The following is a 26892-nucleotide window of genomic DNA, read 5'->3' on the forward strand; positions in this document are numbered from 1 at the left end:
TATTTAGATTTCCAAAGGGCTATAACAAGGTGCCACACAGGAGGTTGTTCAATAAAATAAGAGGGGCAAGATATTGTCATAGACAGAGGATTGGTTGACTGGCAGAAGGCAGAGAGTAGGGATATAGGGGTCTTTTCCACACGGGTCAGTTTTGGGACCACAACCATTCATGTTATACATTAACAATCTGGATGAAGGAACTGAGGGCACTGTTGCTAAGTTTTCAGAAGACACAAAGATAGGTAGAAGAACAGGTAGTGTTGGCAAAGTCAGGAGGCTGCAGAAGGATTTGGACAGGCTAGGAGAGCAGGCAAAGAGATGGAATACAATGTGGGAAAGTGAGTGGTTATGTAGATTAGATTAGATTCCCTACAGTGTGGAAACAGGCCCATCGGCCCAACAAATCCACACCGACCCGCTGAAGAGTAACCTATCCAGATCCATTTCCTCCTGACTAATGCACCTAACACTGTGGGAAATTTAGCATGGCCAATTCACGTGACTTGCAAATCTTTGGACAAGTCTGGGAGGAATCCAGAGCACCCGGTGGAAACCCAGGGAAACACAGGGAGAATGTGCAAACTCCACACAGACAGTCGCCCGAGGCTGGAATTGAACCTGGGTCCCTGACATTGTGAGGCAACAGTGCTAACCACTGAGCCACCGTGCTGCTGTGAAACTTATAGCACTTTAATAGAAATAATAAGCTACTTTCTAAATGGGAAAAGCTTTGGAAATCTGAAGCACTTGGGAGTCCTAGTTAACATTCAAGTTCAGTTGGTTGTTAGGAAGGCAAATGCAATGTTAGCATTCACTTTGAGAGGTCTAGACGATAAAAGCAGGGATGTGCCACTGAGGCTGTACAAGGTTCTGGTCAGACTACACTTGAAATATCGAGAGTAGTTTTGGGTCTCTTATCTGAGGAAGGGCATGCTGGCCTTGGACCGGATCCAGTGGAAGTTTACAAGCGTGATCCCGGGAATGAATGGCTTGTCAAATGAGTCGTCGTTGAAGGCTTTGGGTCTGTACTCAATGGAGTTTAAGAAGATGAGGGGAGGACCTTACTGAAACTTATAGAATACTGAAAGGCCTAGATAGGGTGGACGTGGAGATGATGTTTAGTAGGAAAAAGGAAGGGCACAGCCTCAGAGTTCTAAAGGGTTGTCCCTTCACTGAGATGAAGAAGAATTTCTTCAGGTAGAGGGTGGCTAATCTGTGGAACTCATTACCATAAGAGGTTATGGAGGCAAAGCCATTGAGTGTATTTAAGAGAGAGATCCATAAGGTTCTTGATCAGTAAGGGAGTCAAGAGTTTATGGGGAAAAGGCAGGAGAATGGGTTGGAGGAACACATCAGCCATGACTGAATGGCACAACAGACCCGCTGGGCCGAGTGGCCTAATTCTGTTCCTGTATATTACAGTCTTAAACTAACAGAGGGGGAGGAAGAGTTTGGTGAAAATAAGACTAATTTACTATGTGAAGAAAGTGCATCTGCAATAAGATAAATGAATCTGTGACACAGAAATAAATGGTTTAGATTGAATCATAATCATAGGAGATGGTTACAATGTGACTAAGATTGATAACTAAATATTCCAGGGTATGCATGGTGGCTCAGTGGTTAGCACTGCTGCCTCATAGCACCGCTGCCTCACAGCACCTGGGACCTGGGTTCAATTCCAGCCTCGGGCGACTGTCTATGTGGAGTTTGTACGTTCTCCCAGTGTCTGCATAGGTTTCCTCCAGGTGCTCTGGTTTCCTCCCACAGTCCAAAGATGAGCAGGTTAGGTTAATTGACTGTGCTAAGTTGCCCATAGTGTTCAGAGATGTGTAGGTTAGGTGCATTAGTCAGGAATAAATATAGGGTAGGGAAATAGGTCTGGGTGAGTTATTCTTCAGAGGCTTAGTCTGGATTTGTTGGGCTGAATGGCCTGTCTCTGTACTGTAGGGATTCTCTTTCAAAAAGATGGCCAGAATGGAGAATTGGTAAAGATAATCTCAGAGAATAGGTAGTCTTTCAAGATCTCTTAGGGGTCATTTAAAAAAAAAAATCAGGGGTGTTTTTAAAACAGATTAGACAATAGCATCTCTTTTTGAGGGTCGTGTTGTTGAAATTCTTCCTGAAAAGGTGGTGGAAGCAGAAATATTTTTCAGACTGAGATAAATAAATTCTTCTTAAGCAGGGGGTGAAAGGTTATGAGGGATAGGCAGGAATTTGAGGTCACAATCAGATCAGCCACAATCTTATTGAATGGCAGAGTTAGCTCGCTAATGGAATGACCTATACCTGCCCTTTTTCACATGTTTGTACGTAACTACAGCCCAGTTAATGACATTAGCCAACAGGAATATGCTAGAATCTATTGTTAAATCCTAACAACACATTTAAGTATAGTATGGTTAGAACAAGTCAACATTGTTTTAAGAAGTAGAAATCCTGTTAGACAGTTTGATTTTTCTGATGATGTAACTAGTAGGTTAGTAAAAGAGGAAGCTGTACAGGCTAGGTTTATAGATAGGCTAAAGACCTGGTGGAGAGACAGCAGATAGAATTTAATCTGGACAAAACGCGAGGTGATGAGTTTTGGAAGGTCTAATGCAGAAGTGAAATATACAGTAAATTGCAGAATTCTTAGAAGCATTAAATAAAAGAGGATCTAATTGTACAGGTCCACAGTTCCCCAAAAATGGCAACATAAGTGGATAAGGTGGTCAAGAAAATATACGGCAAGCTTGCCTTCATTGGTCAGGGCATGAAGTGTAAAAACTGGCAAGTTATGTTGCAGCTGTACAGTACTATAGTAAGGCTTCATTTGAAATACTGTATACAATCCTGGTTACCACTCTACCAGAGGGATGGGGAGACTTTGGTGAGGATACAGAACTGATTTATCAGGACATTTCCTAGTTTCGAGGGTATTAGCTCTGAGGACAGATTGGAAAAACTTGGTTTGTTTTCACTTGACCATCAGAGGCTGGGGGGCAACCTGATAGAAGCTTACAAAATTATGTGAGACATGAATAGAATGGAAAAGCAGAGTCTTTACCCAGGGTAGCAATGTCAATTACTAGGGACATTGGTTTAAGGTAAAAAGGTAAAGTTTAAAAGGAGAATACACAAGGGTGTTTAAACAAAGGGGTGGCAGATACTTAAGAGGCATCTTGACAGATACATGAATAGGCAGGGTATACAGTGATACAGACTGCATAGAGGCACAAGGTTTTTAGTTTCGAAAGGTGTCATGTGTCAGGCTGCAGTCTTGGTGGGCTGAAGGACCTGTTCCTGTTTTGTATATCTGCTGGAGTTTAAAAGAATGATAGGCAATTTGATTGAGACAAGTGATGTAAGTGGAAACTTCCTTTTAACATCCTGGAGAATCAAAAAAATCAGGGTTAATGTTTACAAATTAAGGGATCACCAATTTAATACTGAGATTGAGTGAAATGTTCCATCAGATCATAAGTAATTCTCTTCATGAAAAGTTGGTGGATTTTCTTTAAAGGCAGAATGGACAGATTCTTGCGAAGTAGCCTCATCGAGATGTACAGCATGGAAACAGACACTCTTGTCCAACTCATCCATGCTGACCAGATATCCCAAATTAATCTTGTCCCATTTGCCAGCATTTGGCCCAATTCTCCCTAACATAAAGAGTTCTCAGTGTACGTGGAAATGTTGATTTGACTTTACAATCAGATCAGGCACGTTCCTATTGAATGGCACAGCAGGCTTGAGAAACCAAATGGCCTACTCCTTGTTTGTAAATTTGGGAATTCCAAAAGGAATTCAATAAGGTGCCAATTCAAGTTCTGGAAGTCATTACCACACACAGACCTTGGAGGCCCGTGCAGCTGTAAAGAAAATTAGTGGGAATGCTGAGTAAATCGAAGCATTAGACATAAGATGGATGAGCTTGAGGCTCTTTTGGAAATTGGCAGATACGATATTGTGGGGATAACTGAGACGTGGCTTCAAGTGGACAGGGGCTGGGAAATGAATATTCAAGGATACACGTGCTATCATAAGGACAGACTGACGGGCAGAGGGGGTAGGGTGCCTTGTTGGTAAGGGACGATATTCAGTCCCTTGCGCGGGGGGACCTAGAGTCAGGGGATGTAGAGTCAGTGTGGATAGAGCTGAGAAATACTAAGGGTAAAAAGACCCTCTTGGGAGTCATCTACAGGCCCCCAAACAGTAGTCTGGATGTCGGATGTAAGTTAAATCAGGAGCTGAAATTGGCCTGTCGCAAAGATGTCACTACAGTTGTTATGGGGGATTTTAACATGCAGGTAGACTGGGAGAATCAGGATGGTATTGGACCTCAAGAAAGAGACTTTGTGGAGTGCCTCAGAGATGGATTCTTAGAGCAGCTGGTGCTGGAGCCGACCAGGGAGAAGGCAATTCTGGATCTGGTATTGTGTAACGAACCAGAATTGGTCAGAGACCTCGAAGTGAAGGAGCCATTGGGAAGTAGTGACCATAATACATTAAGCTTCAATCTGCAAATTGAGAGGGAGAGGGTACAGTCGGAAGTGACAGTACTTCTGTTGAATAAAGGGAACTATGGAGCTATGAGGGAGGAGCTGGCCAAAGTTCAATGGTGCAATACCTTAGCAGGGATGACCGTGGAGGAACAATGGTGGATATTTCTATGTAAAATGCAGAAGTTGCAGAATCAGTTCATTCCTAAAAGGAAGAAAGATCCCAGGAGGAGGCATGGGCGGCCGTGGCTGACGAGGGAAGTAAAGAAACATATAAAGTTAAAAGTGAAAAAGTATAACATAGCTAAGATAAGTGGGAAAACTGAGGACTGGGAAGCTTTTAAAGAGCAACAGAGGATTACTAAGAAGGAAATACGCAGAGGAAAAATGAGGTACGAAGGTAAACTGGCCAAGAATATTAAGGAGTATAGTAAAAGCTTTTTCAGGTATGTGCAAGGCAAAAAAATGGTTAGGACAAAAATTGGGTCCTTGAAGACAGAAACAGGGGAATATATTACTAGGAACAAAGAAATGGCAGAGGAATTAAATGGGTACTTCAGATCTGTGTTCACTGGGGAAGACACAAGCAATCTCCCTGAGGTAACAGTGGCTGAAGGACCTGAACTTAAGGGAATTTATATTTGCTAGGATTTGGTGTTGGAGAGACTGTTAGGTCTGAAGGTTGATAAGTCTCCGGGGCCTGATGGTCTGCATCCCAGGGTACTGAAGGAGGTGGCTAGGGAAATCGTGGATGCTTTGGTGATTATTTTCCAGAGTTCAAAAGATTCGGGGTCGGTTCCTGAGGATTGGAGGGTGGCTAATGTTATACCACTTTTTAAGAAAGGTGGGTGAGAGAAAACAGGAAATTATAGACCAGTTAGTCTGACCTCAGTGGTGGAAAAGATGCTGGAGTCTATTATAAAGGATGAAATTACTGCACATCTGGATAGTAGTAACAGGATAAGAGAGAGTCAGCATGGATTTATGAAGGGGAAATCATGCTTGACTAATCTTCTTGAATTTTTTGAGGATGTAACTATGAAGTTGGACGAGGGAAATCCAGTAGATGTAGTGTACCTGGACTTTCAGAAAGCTTTTGATAAAGTCCCACATAGGAGGTTAGTGAGTAAAATTAGGGTGCATGGTATTGGGGGCAAAGTACTAGATTGGATTGAAAATTGGTTGGCTAATAGGAAACAAAGGGTAGTGATAAACGGCTCCATTTCGGAATGGCAGGCAGTGACCAGTGGAGTACCGCAGGGATCCGTGCTGGGACCACAGCTTTTTACAATATATGTTAATGATATAGAAGATGGTATCAGCAATAACATTAGCAAATTTGCTGATGATACTAAGCTGGGTGGCAGGGTGAAATGTGATGAGGATGTTAGGAGATTACAGGGTGACCTGGACAAGTTAGGTGAGTGGGCAGATGCATGGCAGATGCAGTTTAATGTGGATAAATGTATGGTTATCCACTTTGGTAGCAAGAACAGGAAGGCAGACTACTACCTCAATGGAATCAATTTATGTAAAGGGGCAGTACAGAGAGATCTGGGTGTTCTTGTACACCAGTCAATGAAGGCAAGCATGCAGGTACAGCAGGTAAAGAAGGCTAATAGCATGCTGGCTTTCATAACAAGAGGAATTGAGTATAGAAACAAAGAGGTGCTTCTGTAGCTGTACAGGGCCCTGGTGAGACCACACCTGGAGTACTGTGTGCAGTTCTGGTCTCCAAATTTGAGAAAAGACATTCTGGCTATTGAGGGAGTGCAGCGTAGGTTCACGAGGTCAATTCCTGGAATGGCAGGATTACCTTACACTGAAAGACTGAAGCGACTGGGCTTGTATACCCTTGAGTTTTGAAGATTGAGAGGGGATCTGATTGAGACGTATAAGATTATGAAAGGATTGGACACTCTGGCAGTAGGAAACATATTTCCACTGATGGGTGAGTGCCGAACCAGAGGACACAGCTTAAAAATACGGGGTAGACCATTTAGGACAGAGATGAGGAGAAACTTCTTCACCCAGAGAGTGGTGGCTGTGTGGAATGCTCTGCCCCAGAGGGCAGTGGAGGCCCACTCTCTGGATTCATTTAAGAAAGAGTTGGATAGAGCTCTCAAAGATAGTGGAATCAAGGGTTATGGAGATAAGGCAGGAACAGGATCCTGATTAGGAATGATCAGCCATGATTATATTGAATGGCGGTGCAGGCTTTAAAGGCTGAATGGCCTACTCCTGCACCTATTGTCTATTGTCTAAATCAGCTCTATCCCTCTCGAAGTTAGAAGAATGAAATGTGATGTTACTGAAAAAGGCAAGGTTATGGCAGGGCTCTGCAGGTTAAACTTGAGAGGTTGTTTTCCCTGGCTGGAGAATCTAGTGCATGGGACTGATCATTTAGGATTCAGATGAGGAGAAACATCTTCACTCAGAAGGATGTGAATTTTTGAAATTCCCTCCCCAAAGAGGGCTGTGAATACTCCATCACTGAAAATGTTTAACACTGGGATCAAGAGATATTTGGTATCTCAGGGGATTAAGGGATACAGGGAACAGATAGGGAAGTGGGACTGAAGCCCAAGACCAGCCATGGTTACATAAAATGGTGGGGCAGGCACAAAGTACAGAGTCTTCTCTTGTTATCGTTTCTCATGTTCTTAAACTCAGTGATTGGCTGCCAACAAACTTTGATCACTGTAAACGAGACAATAAAACGACTGTTTTTCACTGCCACCTTTTAAAATCCTATTTATGAGTGCAATTTTGTTTTCCCACAGAATTATGGAAATTACAGGTCAGAAGGAGAATAATTGATTCTGTCACCTCTGGAGTTAAGAACTCTCCAGCTGCAGCTAAGAACTCTCCAGCTGCAGCTATTTTCTCTAATCCAATTCCCCTGTATATTTCTAATTTTGTTCTTTTCAAATTCTCATGCGGGTCCTTTCTAATTAATGTTCGTGTCTGCCTTAATAACCACTTTAAAGCATAAATAGCTCATTCCACTTCCCTACTGTGATCCTTCATATTATGCCCCTTGCTACTGAATTATTGATCAGCAAAAGCAACCTATTATTTAAGAGTATTAACTCATACTTAAAATTTCCATTAGCTTTATCTAGATGTCTTTTTTTTTCCATGGGGAAGGGCAACAAAAAAAAACATTTTCCCAACCTTTCTTCATACTATCTGTACTTTTCTCTCGAGCCCTACAACCCTTGGATATAGCTACACTTCTCCAATTCTGGCCTCTTCACCATACCTGGTTTTAATAGTTCCACTAATGGTGGTTATGCTTTCAGATAATTAGACCCTAACCTCAGATACCCTGCCTCAACATCTCTGCCTCTTTACCTCATTTTCCTTCCTTTAAAAGGTATTTCTTAGAATCTATCCCATTGATCAAGCTTTTGGTTATCAGTAGCTTTATGTGGTTCAGTATCAAATTTATAACTATCTTGTGAGGTACCTCAAGACATTTTAAGATTTTTAAAAAGTGCAATCCTAATATACATACATTTTTTGATGGGTTTAAATCTCAACTTACAAGTTGGACCTGGTCCAACACCCTGACATTTGACATGAGCCCACATGCAGCAAACGGTATGTAGAAAAACTGGGATGGGCAGAAACTGCTGTGTCATGCATGCTGCGTAAGTGTGAGATTTATAGCTATTGGACATTGTGGTATGACTATTTGCATATCCTCTTTTTTGTTTCAATCACTAGTCCTAGCTTCTGACCATTTGCAGTCCTACCTTCAATCTGCCACATCTTGGACTTTTAGCCTCAATGTTCTAGTTTTCTGCCCATTCCAAACTCATGATAACATCACAGCCCTGTGAACTTATTGCTTTAGTTTTGATCATCTTGTGTTAATTGAGGGAAGGATGAAAGAAGCAGGATGACAGCCCAGGGCATGTGTGTCTGGTGATGGGGTGGGGACTGGAGATTGGACGGCTACTGTTGTATCACAAAGTTTAAAAGGTACAATTCACATCCCACACCAAGGCATCTAACAGCGTCTAGCTCAGCACAGTGGATGAATTAAACTATATGAAGGGCAAAATCTAGTGCAAGGGAAATCCAGTTAACATCTCTGACTGGTCAATCTTTTCATGGCTTTAATTTCCTAATTTATATATTTGCTCAGGGGTTTTTTCCCCCTATGAACTCTAACTATCTTTGGGGAAATGTGCTATCACACATCATGTGGCTAGAAATATAATTTATTTTTCTAATGTGAAAATCCAATCTTTTGGTCAAAAATGGAGATAGAGGTTGCAGGAGGAAGATCAAATTACTTCAAATCACACATGCAAGTTTGCTTGAAACAACCAATAACCAGACAGTGCTCAAGACAGCAATGCAGTTTGTTCTTCAAAATGCCCCAATCATCCGATATCCTTCAGAGAAAGAAAACTGCTGTTCATACCTGGCTTGTCTGCAAATGAAATGTGGTTGACTCTTAACTACTCTCTGAAATGGAATAAGCAAGTCACTTAATTCAAGGGCAAGTAGACACGAGCAACTAATGCTGGCCTTGCCAGTGATTTCCATATCTCACTAAAGAAAGTAGGACAGATAGCACAGGGAAATTGAAATATTGTACCTTTCTCATGTCACAAGATTAGTCCTTTTGTTTCTAAAAGCTGTTCCTTGGCTCAAGAATACTGTCCTTGATTTTTTTCAGAGGGGCAATAAACCAGGCCAAGCTCTGGTCAGACTGACTTGGCAAAGAGATTAATGGGTATTGAGAGCCCTTTTTGTTGATAGGTAAACAGATGAGACTTCAAACTAAAGTGGTCATGCTTTAGAAGTGACCTGTATAAAGAAAAGGGAGTGGTCAGCTCTCTAGCTGAGCTGAGTAGTTTAGTTCAGTCCAGAACCGGTTGGGAGTTCAACAGTGAGCTGTGTGGAAACTCTCTCTTCTGTCCTTCTAACTTCAACCTGTAAGCATCTGCCCCTTTTTTGTACTGTGTTTTATAGGGGGTTTGCTTATTGGGAATGTTGTGTATATTCGGAACAGCATACTTAAGTCTAGTTTGAATTGACTGAGTTCTGTAGGGGTTCCTTATGCTGTTCCTCATGTTTCATTGTGTAATTTTGTGAATAAATGTTTGCCCCTTTTAAACCCGAGAGTCAAGCTCGCTAACTTAATCCTGATAATTTTCACTGTACACTTACTGAAACAAATTGCAAACTAATGGTCTGGGCTGCCTGCTTAAGAATGTTATGAGTGGTCTGGCCTAGTCCATAACACTGAAATATTCTCATCATGTGAGCAAAGCGCTGGATGTCAAAAGTTTGTAGCCTTCTTGATCCACTCAAATCAAGGTCACAGGAAAGAACTGCACTTACTCATGGGAAAATTGTTGCACCCAGGCACATCTAACCTTAACAGAGCATTGGGAGATTCTATTCTAATGGAAGGTCAAATTATATTTATAATGATTGCCTTTTAAAAAGGAACAGTTCACAAAAGCTAAGAGAGAAAAATACTGTATATTACTCAAAAGAAAAAAGATGAGGTGAGTGGGCAGAGGTGGGATTTAAGTGCAAGCTTTGAAAAGGAGAGCAAAATGTTTCAGGGAGGTCACTCCTAAATGAAGTAGCTGCATTAGTAGTGGAGCAAATGGCTGGATTCAAAGAAACAGCGAGTCCAGCAGACCATGCTTTTCAGGAGAAGATTCAGGATAGGGAGAGGCAAAGATACTATTTTTTTAGAAACTTCAGAATTCTTCCCATAACAATGGTGACTGTATTTCCAAAGTACATGATAGATGATTGAGCAATTCAGGGCATCCTGTGACTATACAAGGCTACTGTTGCGATTCCAGCTAATGGTACTACTGGACAAGTCAGACAAGTTAGAATGCAACCTGATTTGATAGAAAATTAAAATATGATCTTTGTTTACTGTGTTAGTCAATCATGGAAACATATTCATTCACACGAGGCTGCGGGTTTTCTTTAACATCATTACAGAGTCATAGGGTTGTATAGCACGGAAACAGACTCTTCAGAACAACTCATCCATGCCGACGAGATATCCTAAATTAATCTAGTCCCACTTGCCAGCATTTGACCCATATCCCTATAAACCCTTCCCATTCATATACCTATCCAATGTAATGGTGCAATTACATTGTAATGTTGTAATTGTACTAGCCTCCACCACTTCATCTGGCAGCTCATTGCATACACACACCACCCTGTGTGAAAACGTTGTCCATTAAGTCCCTTTTTTATCCTACCCCTATCACCTTAAACCTATGCCCTCTAGTTTTGGAATCCCCCACATACTGGGGAAAAGACTTTGTCTATTTAGCCTATCCATGCCCCCTCATGATTTTAGAGATCTCCATTAGGTCACCCGTCAGCCTCAGATGCCCCAAGGAAAATAGCCCCAACCTATTCAGCCTCTCCCTGTAGCTTAAATTGTCCAACACTGGCAATATTCTTGTAAGTCTTCTCTGAAATCTTTTCATACCATCCTTCCGACAGCAGGGAGACCAGAGTTGCACAAAGTATTCCAAAACTGGGCTACCCGATGTCCTGTCACATGACCTCCCAATGTCTATACTCAACGCACTGACCAATAAAGGTAAGCATACATTATTACACAAATTAAATAATAAAGCTAAATGTATAGTATAGAAAAATATCTAGCATAAACAAAGTTGGCAAGTTATTTTCCAATACCAATTTATAGAAATTCAAATTTAGAATGATTACCCTTGGTATGAAATCTTGAAGTTCTACTTAACTGATTCTTCTCAGTTTCTTTCCTGTGAATGATGGGGTGTTTTTGCATTGAAACAAAAAACAAACTGAACTTAAATTTTATCAGCTTCTAACGTCTTGCAGATTTCTTACCAAACTCTCAGTTTGCAAACAATACAAACTAAACTCTGGCTTATAAAGATAACATTCCCTGAACTGCTCTGAAAAACACCAACTTGCTTCTGACCCTAGTCTAGTTGATTCCAAAAATCTCAAAACTTTTTCATTTTTGGGTTTTCTAAGCTAAAAAAATCAAGCTTCCACATTTACACGATTTACCATTAAACTCCACAATATAAACATCTTTGTGTATACTGTTGCCTGCTTTCTGAAATACACTGGATTGGGTCACTGTTCCAGAAGACCACACTGACCTCTTTAAAAAATATCAAACTGCATTTATGCAATACTTTCTTTGTTTCCAGTAGTTTTGAAAAGTTTCTTGGCGACAAATGTTTGGCTGGTCCAGAAATAAATGTAACAAAATGACTGCCTGTTACTCCAGTTTATTGTGTTCTGCTTTGCTCCCGTTTTCATTACAGCTTCCTTTTTTTCCCAAACAAATCGGTAAAGATGGAACAAAAACAGAAATTGCTAGAGAAATGCAGCATTTGTGGAGAGAAAACAGAGTTAACGTTTCAGGTCCAGTGACCCTTCTCCAGAACAGTTTGGTATCTGATTTCCAGCATTCACAGTTCTTTGATTTTTTTTCGCAGGAAAGACGGAACTGGTAATAAAACAATATCAAGCTCACTGATATGAATTGTGCACTGATAAGGTCAATGTCAGCTCTGGCTTATTTAAAAGCACTTATCTCCAATCAGGATGCTGCATACAAGTTGTTACTCCAATGATGGGTCACTAATTAATGGTTGAAATTCCAGTACAATCCCAAAGGAGTGCTGCACCAGAGGTTCTATCTTTTGAGCCTGCATCTGCTCTCAGGTGGAAATAGAGGATAATGTGGCATTATTTTGAAGAGCAGAGGAATTCTGCTCAGTGCCCTGGCTAATATTTATCTTACATAAAAAAGCACATTAAATGTGCAGTCTCATGTAGACAGGGTGGTGAAGGCGGCATTTGATATACTTGCCTTTATTGCTCAATACATCAAGTATAGGAGTTGGGATGTCATGTTGCAACTGTACAGGACATTGGTTAGGCCACATTTGGAATACTACATTCAATTCTGGTCTCCCTGCTACAGGAAAGTTCGTTGTGAAACTTGAAAAGATTTACAAGGATATTGCCAGGGTTGGAGGGTTTGAGCTCTAAGGAGAGGCTGAATAGGGTGGGACCGTTTTCCCTGGAGCATCTGAAGCTGAGGAGTGACCTTATAGAGGTTTATAAAATCATGAGGGGCATGAATAGAGTGAATAGGATTTTGGTTCAAGATGATTGACACATGTTGGGGGAAAGATTTAAAAAGGGACATAAGGGACAACATTTTCCCCACAGAGGATGGTATGTGAATGGAATGAATTGACAGAGGAATTGGTGAAGGCTGGTACAATTACAACATTTAGAAGGCACCTGGATACATAAATTGGAAAGGTTTGGCGGGATATGGGCCAAATGCTGGCAGTTATGACTAGCTTAATTTAGGATATCTGGTCAGTATGGGCGAGTTGGAATCACTATTTTTGGGAGTTTATTGGAAACAAATTGACTGTAAAACTACTTCAGGGCATCTTGAAGTTGTGAAGGAGGTGATGTAAATAAAAGATGACTTACTATTTTTCTTGAATTTAAATACTCTTGTCCTTGTATCTGGAATCAATCACTCCTTCAATATATTAACACGTGTATACATCAGCAAATATCTTTAACTGTAAGTAGCCCACTTAATGCCTTATACTGTCCAATAAACACTAATGGTTCCAAAACGCAGTTTAATTTGCTCTTTAGCAGCAACAGCCGCCTTCTGCAGTCAGTAGAATGTAGTTTAGAAGACATCAGTACTCTCCAGTTTTTCAGTATACAGGTATCATCTATTTCTTGGTCATCTCCTTCAAATACAAATGTATTTTGATGAAAAGTGATGACATCAGGTTTGTTCATGAAGACATGACTTTCCTACTCTAAAACAAACAGGAAGGTTGAAAGAAAAAAATGTGGCAGTGGTGCAAATTTTTACAATGGAATCAAGATTAGTGTTCACCTCCATTCAACTGCCCGCAGATTTCTGCAATTGTTACAAGGCAAATTTTGCTCTATTTTAGGATCTGATCCAGCATGGTGACCATTTCAGGAGGTCAAAACATCAGTGTTGTGATCAGATCAAGAAACAGGTGGCTCTTCAACCAGAATGAAGAACCTTCACTTAGACATCCAGAATCTAAACCAGGATTTATAAAAGGAAGAAAAGTAAATTTAGATGATGCACAGAAAACAAACTAAAGGCGAGGAAAATACAGACAGGATAAACAAAAAGAGGAAAAAAAAAAGACTGACAGAAGATATTAATTATTAACTTCTAAAGGAATGAGACTCCACATTTGAGAAATTACATTTAGAGGGCTAGAGAGATTATTTAGAAGTATTGATTATTTATTGTTCCATTTAAAAACTCACTCAATCCTAATTACTTGAATCTTAATTTTCTGCTAGCTTTCGTGGAGAACTAAGCCAGTACAACAAGTTTACATCAGTACAGTCAGTTCATTGCTGAATGCTACCAATATGGATTACACCATTGTACTGTACTTTGTGGATGAACAGAAGATTTTTAACAGTAAATTTAGGATTTCTGAGTTAAAGTACCTATCACAGATGCCTGAAGTCACTGGCTGATTTCACCTGAGTGCGTGCTGGTAAGTCACACCTTTGTCTTTATTGCTAAAACCAACCCTGTTTGGTATACTGCATTTGCTGTTAACAATGCTATCTGCTCGACAGCAAGCTAACTAAACACAGGTTAGTAGATTGTTTAGCACAACTTTGTTGAGTCCATTGGAAGGACCCCAAACTTCCAGTTACTGGACATCTTATTTCTGCCGTCCACATACCCTGACCTTCCAGCCTTCAGCCTCCTGCAGCTTTCCAATGAAGCACAGCAAGAGCTCAAGAAACCGCACCTCATCTTGCTATTAGGCATTTTACAATGATCCACACAACACAAGTTCGGATCTGCACCTTTTTTTCCCTAGACAGGGAAAAAAAGACAATATGCGTGACACAAGCAAAGAAACAGCAAAGTGTATTTCATAAGCTGCATTAAGTTTAACAAAAAGTGAGAGAAAAGGGGGAAACATGATCTACAAATGTCATCACAAAGGCTGCAAAAAGAAAATAAGTCAGTCAGCCAGCTCCAAATAGAGGCAAGCAAAGCGAGGAATGAGAGGAGGAGAATTGGCAGAAAGTCAGACAGACAGATAAAATCTGAAGGTTTTGCTTACAGATGACTAAATCCTTCAACTGATTTTATTATATTCTAAATGTTTGCATATTGTGACCATTGCCTCCTTTGCTCAATCATTTAAAGGATTTTTCCTCCCAGTACTGACTCCAGCAAAGGATTTAAATGCACAATGTCAAATTGTCCTCCCTCACTTTTGGATTCTCACAGATCTCGGTGTCCAGTTTGTTTCTGTGTTCTTTTTATGTCTCCTACATCCATATTTTAAAAATTATTTTGCATTTACTACTTTTACATTAAAAAAATGTCACTTCAAAAATACAGTCCTAACAGATTTAAAGCTAGCATCAAAAAGCTTCAACCAATCAAAATGGGGAAAATACTAATTGGAAAACACCAAACTAGAAAACGTCAAGACACAGGTGGATAACGTAAAACTGTACTAAAAGCAGAAGTGGGAGAAATTGTTAAATTTTCAATGCTGCTTCAAGTCAGTTCTGCTGAAAGTTCCAAACCCTAAAGATTCCACCATGACCTTTCGAAGGATGTTTATGTTGCATTTCTGTGATCTCAGCATATTGTAATGTTAGACACTGTCACTACCCCAAGGACAATTAAGCTCCAAGCAGGAAAGCACACACATTTTAGAAAAGTACTTACGATACTCTGAAGCCAAAAGTATTAAACTTTTAAAAACTGCTATGCAGAATTACAGTAACAGGGAACTAACAGAAAGCAACTGAGATATTTGATGTGAGCTTCTGTTCCAAAACTGTTCAGTTGTTATTTTAAGAGTGGAAATTTATTAGTAGTGTTTAAACTCCCAGCGTGTCATGAGCTTTTACTGATGTTTAAAAACATTACTATCAGTGACAAGCCCAAATGTAAAATATTACATCCAGTGTGTTGAAATAGACCAGAGACTATTTATTGTAACACACAGTTTCTATTTTAGTTAATTTGCATGCACTCTCTTTTCCATTGCTTTTTCTATTAACAACAGAGTTAGCCATCTTTTTACCAGACCACGGAGCTGCTCTCTGGGCTCTCTAAAGACAGACAACTGGTGATGGTTTAACCTGGAGGATCACCATACCTCAGGCGGGAAGAGGAGGTTGAGATGGAGAGTAGGAATCTCTTTTGATGTGGGAATTGAACCCACATTAATGGCATCACTCTGCATTACAACCAGACATCCAGCCAACTGACCCCTATCAATAACATATTACTGCAGCAACGACAATGTACCACTAGTGGGGTACACTATATCCTTTGAAACAGTATGCTCCAATATTGACTTTTCTATTGACATTCAAGGTCTTGAATTGAGGACGCATATTCTGTTTCTCACCTTTCCTACTGTCACACATACTTCACGATCATTGGGCCTGGCATTTCTGTCTTGACACGCGACCAAATTGTGTAAGTAGGGTATAAAACTTGTGAGGTAAGGAATTTGGAGGTGAGGGAATGAAGGAGTGAGAGGGTGGGGCTTAAAAATCATCTCCAGAACTGGGCATGTCTCTCAGGAAATGGCAGTGGAACTTCTAACTGTCCCCTTGTTGTAAATCAATGTTCCCAACTCTCTACCATGTCATGAAACCTTAAAACTGCCATCTAACTTCAGGCAAATTAAGGCTCTAATTCCTCTGTGCTAATAAATAAAGGACATTCTCTCATACTGCAAAAGTACATGGCCACACAGATTCAATAAGCCCCTAGGTGATCCACCCTGGTTCAACCAAGTCTAGCTCCCTCCCTTTGATAAAGGCTGTCAAAATCCAGGCCCTGAACTGACCTACAAGACCAACACACCCTACACCTAAATGGCAGCTATCCTCCAACCTGATAACATCTTGATCCTTGGACTTTCCTGTGTATCCTGCCATTTTAGAAGGAAAGATGGAATTTTTAAAAAAGTACAGTAAAGAAAAATACCAGTAATTGACAATTTCAATAATAAAATTGACGTGTAGGGAATTTGATCCTCGAATCAATCTCACACAAGCATGTAATAAAAACTCAGTATGAGTTACTGCAAATGAATATGATCTACTCAGTGTGACGTAACATGCTTATTGTTATTATAGTGTTCAGTGTAGCTCTGTTGTAGTATTTTTGCCAGTGAATCAGAAGGCTCAAGTCCCACTTCTCTTCTTGTCCAATATGTTACAGACTGATATTTCTTTTCAGCCTCCAAACGGCTTCTTCGTCCAAGTTTACTTTCCCATCTAACTTTGCACTGTCAGCAAACTTGGATACATCACACTTGGTAGCCTAATCCACTGCAACAATATTTACATAACACCAATAGAGTGTTAAAATGTCCCAGTGAATATCACAGTGTGTTATGAAGCAAAACTTGATAACAACCCATATGAGGATACGTGAGGACAGATGGCCAAAATCCAAAATAAAGTTTGAGAAGTTAAAGAAGGAAGGATGAGGAAATAGAGGGGGAAAAAAGGTTTAGTGAGGGAATTTCAGAGCTTAGGATAGAAGCAATTTGGAATGTGACCAAGAGATGAAGCAATGAAAAGCAGGCATGCAGAAGAGACGATTAGACAAAGAAATCTTGGATGGTTAATGGGGTAAAGGAGATTATAGAGGGGGCTTGAAAATTATGGATGAGCAATTCAAAATCAAGTCATTGCTTAAAGCCAATGTAGATCATTATGCATTAGGATGATGAGTGAAAGGGACTTGATTCATGCAAGGACATGAGAGCAGAGAGTTTTGGACAACTTCTCGTTCACAGAGAGTACACATTGGGAAGACAGTCATGTGTTGTTGGAATAGTTATCAGGTAAAGAAGGAGTGGGATGAGAGTTTGAACAGATAAGCTGAGAGAGGGTGGAATCAAGATCATTATGGAGGGAGAAACAGGTAACTTTTGTGAAGGTTTAGAGGGGTGATTGGGAGCAAATATGGCAAAAGATGGTGAACATTCTGGTTTTAGTTGTTGTAAGGAATCTATACAGGAGAACAGAAAGCATTGCATTTAGATTTCCTGATAGTTATTTGATGGACATCTCTACTCATCTAATACTGGATGCTGGATAAGCAGTTTGATAATGTACAACAATGACACAGTTCAGAAAAGTGATGAAATAGAAGATCTAAATGCCCTGAGGAAATGTGAATCTGTGTCTTCTATTGCTGAAGGGCAGCATGTAGATGAGCAATAGGAAAGGATCAAGGTTAGGTCCTTGCCGAACAATGGGAGTCATGGTAAAGGAGTGTGAAGAGAAGGCATTGCTGCTAGATTGAAGAAGTTGGCACAGTTCTCCTTGGAGAGAAGGTGGCTGAGAGGAGATTTGATAAGAAGTTTTCAAAATTACAAGCAGGCTGTATAGAGTCTGTACTTGGCAAATGCGATACAATGTAGACAAATACGAGGTTATCTACTCTGGTCGCAAAAACAGGAAGGCAGCTTATTATCTGAATGGTGGCAGTTTAGGAAAAGGTGAGGTATAATGAGATCTGGGTGTCATGGTGGAACAGTCGCTGCAGGTTGGTATGTAGGTGCAGCAGGCAGTGAGGAACGCTAATGGCATGCTGGCCTTCATAGCGAGAGGATTTGAATATCGGAGGAAGGATGTCTTGCTGCAGTTATACAGGGCCTTGGTAAGGCCACACCTTGAGTACTGTGTGCAGTTTTGGTCTCCTAGTCTGAGGAAGGGCATTCTTGCTACTGAGAGAGACCAGACTGATTCCCATAATGGCAGAAGTGACATGTGAGCAAAGACTGGATCGATTGGGCTTGTACTCACTGGAATTTAGAAGATTGAGGGAGAGATCTCATTGAAACTTATAAAACTTACTAGTGGAACTGGACAGGGTAGATGTAGGAAGAATGTTCCCGATGTTGGATAAGTCCAGAAGTAGGGATCACACTCTAAGAATAAGGGGCTGGGATGAGAAAGAATTTCTTTGCTCAGAGTGTTGTGAACCTGTGGAATACTCTCCCACAGAAAGCCATTGGGGCCAGTTCATGAGATATATCCGAGAGAGAGCTGGACATGGCCCTTGCAGCTACAGGGATTAAGGGGTACGGGGAGAAAGTGTGAATGGAGTCCTGAGAATGCATGATTAGCCATGATCATATTTGAATGGTGTTGCAAACTCGAAGGGCCAAATGGCGTACTCCTGTAGCTATTTTCTATGTATCCATATTTCTACATGGAGAAGCTGCTCCCACTCATAACAAGGAAAAGAACAATAGCACATAGATTTAAAAAGTGATGTGCTGTGTAAGCAAGGGAGATGTGATTTCATGTACACATTTCTGTACTGTGGCAGGAGAGGAAAATGAATTGAAAGATTGAAACATGCAAATTAATAATCTAGATTTTAAATATCTACTGGTATGCACGGATCCCTGTAGAATTAAATGACTTTCTCAGTCATCCTCAAAATGATCTGCTTTTTTTTTGTCCATTCACCGATCCTCATTATATTACCACCAAATCAAATGAGCCCAATTATATATAACCGCTCGTCACTGCCTTCCAAAACCTCGAAACATAACAACTGATTTGCTTTCATCTAGTAGGTCAGTTACTCCCTCAAAAAGTTCCAATAGCTCTCAAACGCAATTGCATCTCTTAAAATGGTGTTGACGCTTCCTAAGTATATTAAGAATTCCCAAATACCCTGTTAGCACTTCCTTAAAATAGATTCTAGTTATCCCCAATGGCTGATGTCGGATTAATTTAACTCCCCCAGTGGATTGGCCAATATTTATCCTTTTATTGTCATCACCAATTGGTGATTGGTTGCAAAGCATTTAAGGATATTACAAAAGACAAGAGTTGTTTTGTAAAATCACTCTCCTTCGCACTGTCAAGGTAGATCTACTGGTATACATTTAAAATGTCTACTCCAGAAAGTTGCATTCCTTTATTTCCAACTGCCTGTGAATGATGGATTTAATTTTTCTGCCTTTGATGGCTGCACCTTTAGCTGACTCAACTAAAGCTCTGTATTACCCTCTTCTCACCTTTCTACTGATTTACATTGAATGCTCCTTTACAAAAGACCTACTACTTTGAACAATGTTTTGCATATCCAACTTAATTCCCCTTATATGGCTTGGTGTCATACTTTGTTTTATACTGCTTCTGTCAAACACATTAGGAAGTTTCATAAACTTTATTTGATGCAACTTTCACTAACAACTTAAGTGAACAACTCCAGATCTTCTGCAAGATTTTTTCCGGCAGGCCCTCACTCCACCTGGAATATAAATTTCATTCATGATTCATTCATTTTCATCATTGTCACTACACAACTGCATTCTGATTTCCAACAGTTAGACTCACTTAGAAAGACTGCAATTATTGGCAACGATACTAGATAGCTTCTACTGTTGGTGAAACCTTATTCCACTGTGAGACATCATAGAGTCATACAGATGTACAGCATGGAAACAGACCCTTCGGTCCAACCAGTCCATGCTGACCAGATATCCCAACCCAATCTAGTCCCACCTGCCAGCACCTGGCCCATATCCCTCCAAAACCTTCCTATTCATACACCCATCCAAATGCCTCTTAAATGTTGCAACTGTACCAGCCTCCACCACTTCCTCTGGCAGCTCATTCCATACACGTACCACCCTCTGTGTGAAAAAGTGCCCCTTAGGTCTCTTTTATATCTTTCCCCTCTCACCCCAAACCTATGCCCTCTAGTTCTGGACTCCCTAATCCCAGGGAAAAGACTTTGTCTATTTATCCTGTCCATGACCCTCATAATTTTGTAAACCTCTACAAGGTCACCCCTCAGCCTCCGACGCTCCAGGGAAAACAGCCACAGCCTGTTCAGCCTCTCCCTGTAGCTCAAATCCTCCGACCCTGGCAATATCCTTGTAAATCTTTTCTGAACCCTTCGTGGAAGGGGAGAAAAATTATGGTTTTTGTTCCACTTCAAAGCATTATAGGTTGTTAAAGATTTGGACAATAATGTAAGTCACTTTTCATCACTGCATTTACTGAAGTCATTATCAACCAACCTATAATGTCTTAGTCCTTTAGGATCTCATTTGTGAACTCGAAAAGGCTCATCACCACAAACAATGTCTTACACTATGAAATGTTACGAAGTTCTGTGCTTTGTCAAGCTGTAACTTGTCAATGTTCTCACTTTATGAGCTCCAAGAGAAAAGTAAGATCTTCATTCCATTTGGTGATCTCCCCTCCACTGCCTCCAAGCTCGCAGTCTCTCAAGACCACACAACTCATTTTTACTTCATTCCCAAAATCCACAAACAGGACTGCCTGGGCAGACCCATTGTTTCTGCTTGTTCTTGCCCCATAGAACTCATCTCTTCCCAATCAACTCGGTTTTTTTTCTCCCTTTGTCCAATCCTTTCCCGCTGACAACTGCAGCTCCTCTGACACTTTATGCTTCAGAATTTCTGCTTCAGGGGCATGAGCCGCCTCCTCTTTATCATGGAGGTGCAATCCCTTTAGCCGTCCATCCCCCCCGTCAGGATGATCTCAGGGCCCTCTGCTTCTTCCTGGAAGGCCTGAACCCATCCAGTACTACTCTCCTCTCCCGGCTGAGCTCATCTTCACCCTGAACACCAACTCTTAATTCCTCTCACTTTTTTCAGATCAGAGGGGTGGCCTGGGTATCCACACAGGTCCTAGTTATACCTGTCTCCTTGTGGTGTACGTAGTATATTCCTTCTTCCAGCCTTATTCTCGCTCCCACCCATAACTCTTTCTTTGGTACATCGATGACATCATCAGTGCTGCATCCCCCCTCTCACCTAGATTTAATTAATTTTGCTTCCAATTTCCACCCAGCTCTCACCTTCACCTGGTCCATCTTGGGCTTCTCTCCTCCCTTCCTCGACATCTCTCCTTCCATTTCTGGGGAAGTGGCCACCAATATCCACTACAAATGCACCAACTCCCACAGTTACCTTGACTATACATCCTTACACCCTGCTTCCTGTAAAGATTCTATTCCATTCTCCCAGATTTGGAGATACCGTTGTTGGACTGGGGTGTACAAAGTTAAAAATCACACAACACCAGATCACACCACAAAATTCTGTATATTCTGTATTCTTTGCAATAAATTGTGTCTCACAATTGTGCACTCCATAACCACCTGATGAAGGAGCGGCGCTCCAAAAGCTAGTGCTTCCAATTAAACCTGGTTGGACTATAATCTGGTGTTGTGTGATTTGTAACTTTATTCTACCGGATCTCTATCACATTTGTTCTGATGATGTTCGATAAAAGAGGCATCCACAGCTTCTTCCTAAACTGAGGATTTCCCAGCGCTGTGGTTGACAGGGCCCTCAGCTAAGTCTCCCACACTTGCCCTTCATCACCCCCTCTCTTCCCTCCCATGACAATGATAGGGTTTCCTTTGACCTTATCTACCATCCCACCGGTTTCCACACTCAGAGGATCAACAACTGCCACTTCTTCCACCTCCATGAGATGCCACCACTAGACACACATTCCCCTCCCCTCCCTTGTCAGCCTTCTGCAGAGACTGTTCCTCCAGGAATACTCCCAACATCCCTCCACAGCCCCATTGCAACTTCCCCTGTAATACCTCCCTGTTTACTTCCTCCCTCCTCAGTATCCAAGGGCCCAAACACTTGGTGAAGCAGTGCTTTACCTGCACTTCACTCAATCCAGTCTACGCATTCGCTGCTCACAATGTGGTCTCCTCTACTTTGTGGAAACCAAGTGTAGACTGCGGGGGCTTCATGGAACACCTACATTCTGCCGCAAAAAGAGACCCTGAGCTTACAGATTCCTGAAACTTCAATACACCACCCTGTAGCCTGGGCAACATCTCTGTCTCAGGCTTGCTGCAGTGCTCCAGTGAAGCTCAACGCAAGCTGGAAGAACAGCACCTCATTTTCCGCTTGAAAACCCTGCAGCCTTCTGGACTCAATATCGAGTTCAACAATTTTAAGGTATGAGGCACCTACTTCCATGTTCTTCTCCCAACCCCCCCCACACACCAGACCTTACTATCACTCACTACACATTGTCAGCCACTAATAGACCCCACTGGCAGCCATTCAATGTTGACTGACCTTTTACCACCTCTCTGTCTGTTCGACTGTAATTCTCTCATTTTGGGCTCTTTCTCCACCTGTCATTTACTCTCCCCTCCCCTCCCCACCTCAACTTCTGTATAAAAACTATCCTTTATTATTGTGTGTGGTGCTGGAATAGCACAGCAGGTCAGGCAGCATCCAAGGAGCAAGAGAATCGTCATTTCAAGCATAAGCCCTTCATCAGGAATGAGACTTGTGGGCTGGGGGGCCTGAAAGATAAATGGGGGGGGCGGGGGGCAACCCTTACCACCTCACACCTGGAGGAAGAATGCCTCATATTCTGTCTTGCGATCCTGTAACCACATGGGATAAATGTAGATTTTGTCAATTTCCTTATTTCCCCTCTCCCCACATTATCTCAGTCCCAGGCCTCCAACTCAGCACCATCCTCCTGACCTGTCCATCACCCTTCCCATTTATCTGCTCCACCCTCCTCTCTGACCAATCACCTTCTTCCTCACCTTCATCTACCAGTCGCTTTCTCAGCTACCTTCCCCCCTCAACCCCAGCCCCCTTCCCATTTACCTCTCAGCTCACCCCACCCCAGCCCACAAGCCTCATTCCTGATGAAGGGCTTATGCCCGGAATGTCGATTGTCCTGCTTCTCGGATGCTGCCCGACTTGCTGTGCTTTTCCAGCACCACACTCTGATCTCCAGCTTCTGCAGTCCTCATTTTCTCCCATCCTTTATCATGGCCAGTATGTGCTTTTACCTCATAAGGAAGCACAAACTGTTTTAAAAACAAAGACCCATTTACTTAGCACTAATAACATAGAAACTCTACAATTCAATGACAAGAAATAGATTCATGTCAAGAAGATATTCAGAAGAAGACTGTTAGCTTGATCATGGATGCACTTTAAAGAGAGTCTTAAAACAAAAGATTAGTGGAATAGTTGAAGTATAGGGGTCGACGTAGTTACGTGCACAGCCACCAATGAGGGAAACAAGAGGGAAGGAATGACAAGTGGGGGGTGGCACAGATAGTTATTATAATCATTTTAAATCAGGGTACTGGAGGGCAAGGATAAAACGCAGATCAGGAAGGACAAGCCTGATGGACGTAATCAACACAAGGGTAGCTGAGGTTTTGGATAAGGTGACATTTAAGGAAGGTGGAGGATGGGAGGCCATCCACAGACGTATTGAAATGGACTATTTTGGAGGAATCTAAAGCATGGATGAATTTGGCTGAGATACAGGCAGCAGTGGGTGAACTGACTGTTGTGGAGGTCTTTGTAATGGAGAGGAATGTAGAATTGCAAGCTCATTGCTGTAAGATAACATACCAAGGTGATGAACAATTGTTTTCAGTACTGAAACCAGAGGGGTCTGGTTGCGTGTCCGTGTTCATGTGACAGACACAGAGAGGGGCAAGGATGAAAAGAGGGAGAGAGTGGTGGAGACAGACAGACAATATGGATTAATCGTGGCTCAGTTAGTGGCACTCTTGCCTTAATCAGAAGGTCAAAGGTTCAAGTTCCACTCCAGGGACTTGAGAACCTAAATTTATGTCAAAACTCCAGAACTGATTCAGAGACATGCCCCTCTTTGGAATGAGACGCTAGCTTCACAGGAGCACATTAAACACCCAGTGACACCATTTCTAAGAAAAGAGAGCAAGTTCTTCACAGGGTCCTGGCCAATAATCATCCATTGACTATAATAACTAAAACAGAACTGCCACATTATAACAGCGACTGCACTTCCAATGAACTTCGCTGATTGCGAAGTGCTTTGGACCATTCTGTGGTTATGAAAGAATTTTTATGAATGCATGCTTGCTTTTTTGCTGGATGAGAAGCTAAACTGAAATTCCTTTTGCCTTTTTAGGAAATAAAGATGTATTTGCAGCGCAAGGTCTGATACTGCCGCCAAACATGTTTAATACTCTGCAACAGTGCTCCTTTTAAAAGCAGCATTCAGGCAACTCTAATTTCCCATTTCTCCAGTTAAGGGACAAAGGACAACCCTGGCACCTCCACTTTCCTTCACCCTCAAATTCCAGGAAGTAACAGTGGCCAAGAAGTACATCACTCAAAATCCCACCTGCCTTTCACTCACAGGACAATCAACCTACTCACATCATCTAAACGTTTTTAATTCTTTAAATCAAACTTGCTGTGAAATTAATTTCGAAAACAAAATCAATAAAAGCCTTTCAGGGGTCACAGGAAGTGGTTGACTGGGTTTTGGATACAGCCAATTGCAGAGATGTTGTTTCAACTGTATACTTAAACAAAAACATGAATCATAAATACAAACAACTGTGGATGTTGGAGATCTAAAAGCTGCCGGAAAAACTCAGCAATTTGGGCGGAATCTGTGGAGAGAGATCAGAGTTAATGTTTTGAGTCCAGTGATCCTTCTTCTGAAGTTGACTTGAAATATTAACACACAGACAGACTCCTACAGAATCATACACTCATGCAGACCCTCTCTCATGCACAAGCTCTCTCTCATATGCTCACACATACACTTCCACATTCTCACCCGCATAAACACCCTCTTACAGACTTATACCTCTTTACTCTCACATATACACACACTCTCTCACAGGACACTCATACTCCACCCCTACACACACACACACACACACACAGCACACACACACACGTTTGTGGGGTGAACTTGTACTTGCAGAATTACATTTTATTTTGCTCAAGAACTGCATGAATCCACGTAAGATTCTGTCAATCCCTCTTTCAGAAGTAGAATTAGTCTGAACATTGGGGCACAGACAGTCTCACACAGGGCACCTCACACCTTCAGTGCACCATCTGGGCCAACATGGCCCCTATTGTCAAAGTTCATTTGAGAATGTAACTTTAAAAAAGTTCTGGCACTTACATATGAAAGAACTAAAACCAACAGACCCATTCTAAAAGATGAGAGACTTAAACAATCCAGGTCTTTTTCAATGTATAATTTCAGTTACACCACACTGTAAACTTTTGCTATAAATTCTGTGCCTTACGATCTTATACTCCACAGCCACCTGATGAAGGAGCAGCGCTTCAAAAGCTAGTGCTTCCAAATAAACCTGTTGGACTACAACCTGGTGTTGTGTGAATTTTAACTTTCTCCACCCAATCCAACACCAGCACCTCCAAATCATGAAAGATTAATGGTTTTCTCATCACAGATACTGCCAGAACTACTGAGTTTCTTCAGCAACTTCTGTTTTTGTTTGAAGAACATGAGACATTGTTTGTAGAATTTCAGACACATGAACATACTTGTAGGTTTAAAAAAAACCTGAAAGAACTGCAAATGCTGAAAATCAGAGACAAGAATAGAAATTGCTGCAAAAGCTCAGCAGATCTGGCAGCATCTGTGGAGAGAAATCAGACTTTATATGCAGAAGGTAGGGTGGGGGGTGGCGGGGTGTGGGTAAGGAGTAAACGATAGGTGGGGAATAGACGCCAGAGAGAGAAAAGCAAATGGACACACAAAGGAGTGGATAACAATTTGGCTAGGAAGGTGAATAGCTATTAATTCAGACTGTTAATGGCTAACAATGGGTGGTGTGCAATAGCAGACTATTTGCTTGAGTGTGGGGATTGGGATAAGGATATTAGAGAGATCAAGCCTTAAAGTTATTGAACTCGATTTGGAGTCCAGAAGGCTGCAGGGTCTCCAGGCAGAAAATGAGATGCAGTTCTTCCAGCTTACACTGAGCTTCAGAAGCACTGCAATAAGCCAGAGATTGAGATGTAGGTCCTTGTAGGTTTGTCTCACGTCAATGGCGTGTGCTGCCAATTGCTGTGTTGAGGTGTTGAATAACAATTTTGTGCGGCTAAGTAGTTGTTAATCACAAGACCTTGAAGGAAGAATTTTGCTTCATTATGTTTCTGGACTGCCAGCTTCACCATGATTAACTGCTTTAACATGGAATTAAGATTTACAAGGATGCTACCAAGGTTGGAAGGTTGGAGTTAGAAGGAGAGGTTAGCTAGGTAGGCTGGGACTTTTTTTCCTGGAGCGTAGGAGGCTATAGAAATTTATAAAATCATAAGAGGCATGGATAGGATGAATAGCCAAGGTCTTTCCCCTGTGTGGGGAGTCCAAACCAAGAGGGCACAGGTTTAAGGTGAGGGGGGAAAAGATTAAAAACGGACCTAAGGAACAACTTTATCGCACAGAGGGTGGTGAGTGTACAGAA

General features: G+C 41.5%; 1 protein-coding gene and 1 long non-coding RNA gene across 2 annotated transcripts in view; one reads left to right on the forward strand and one right to left on the reverse strand.

Moving 5' to 3' along the window:
• Positions 1 to 26892, reverse strand: part of alg14 (ALG14 UDP-N-acetylglucosaminyltransferase subunit) — a 109576-nt gene that overhangs the window by 14438 nt on the left and 68246 nt on the right. The window lies entirely within an intron of this gene.
• Positions 10994 to 24892, forward strand: LOC122554203 (uncharacterized). Its single transcript, XR_015758114.1, has 3 exons — positions 10994 to 11094; positions 13884 to 14086; positions 24561 to 24892. It is a non-coding gene; the product is annotated as an uncharacterized LOC122554203 (long non-coding RNA).

This window comes from Chiloscyllium plagiosum, unplaced genomic scaffold (genome assembly GCF_037043375.1).
Source record: "Chiloscyllium plagiosum isolate Xiang-an unplaced genomic scaffold, Cpla_swu_hap1 HiC_scaffold_9, whole genome shotgun sequence".
NCBI lineage: Eukaryota > Metazoa > Chordata > Chondrichthyes > Orectolobiformes > Hemiscylliidae > Chiloscyllium > Chiloscyllium plagiosum.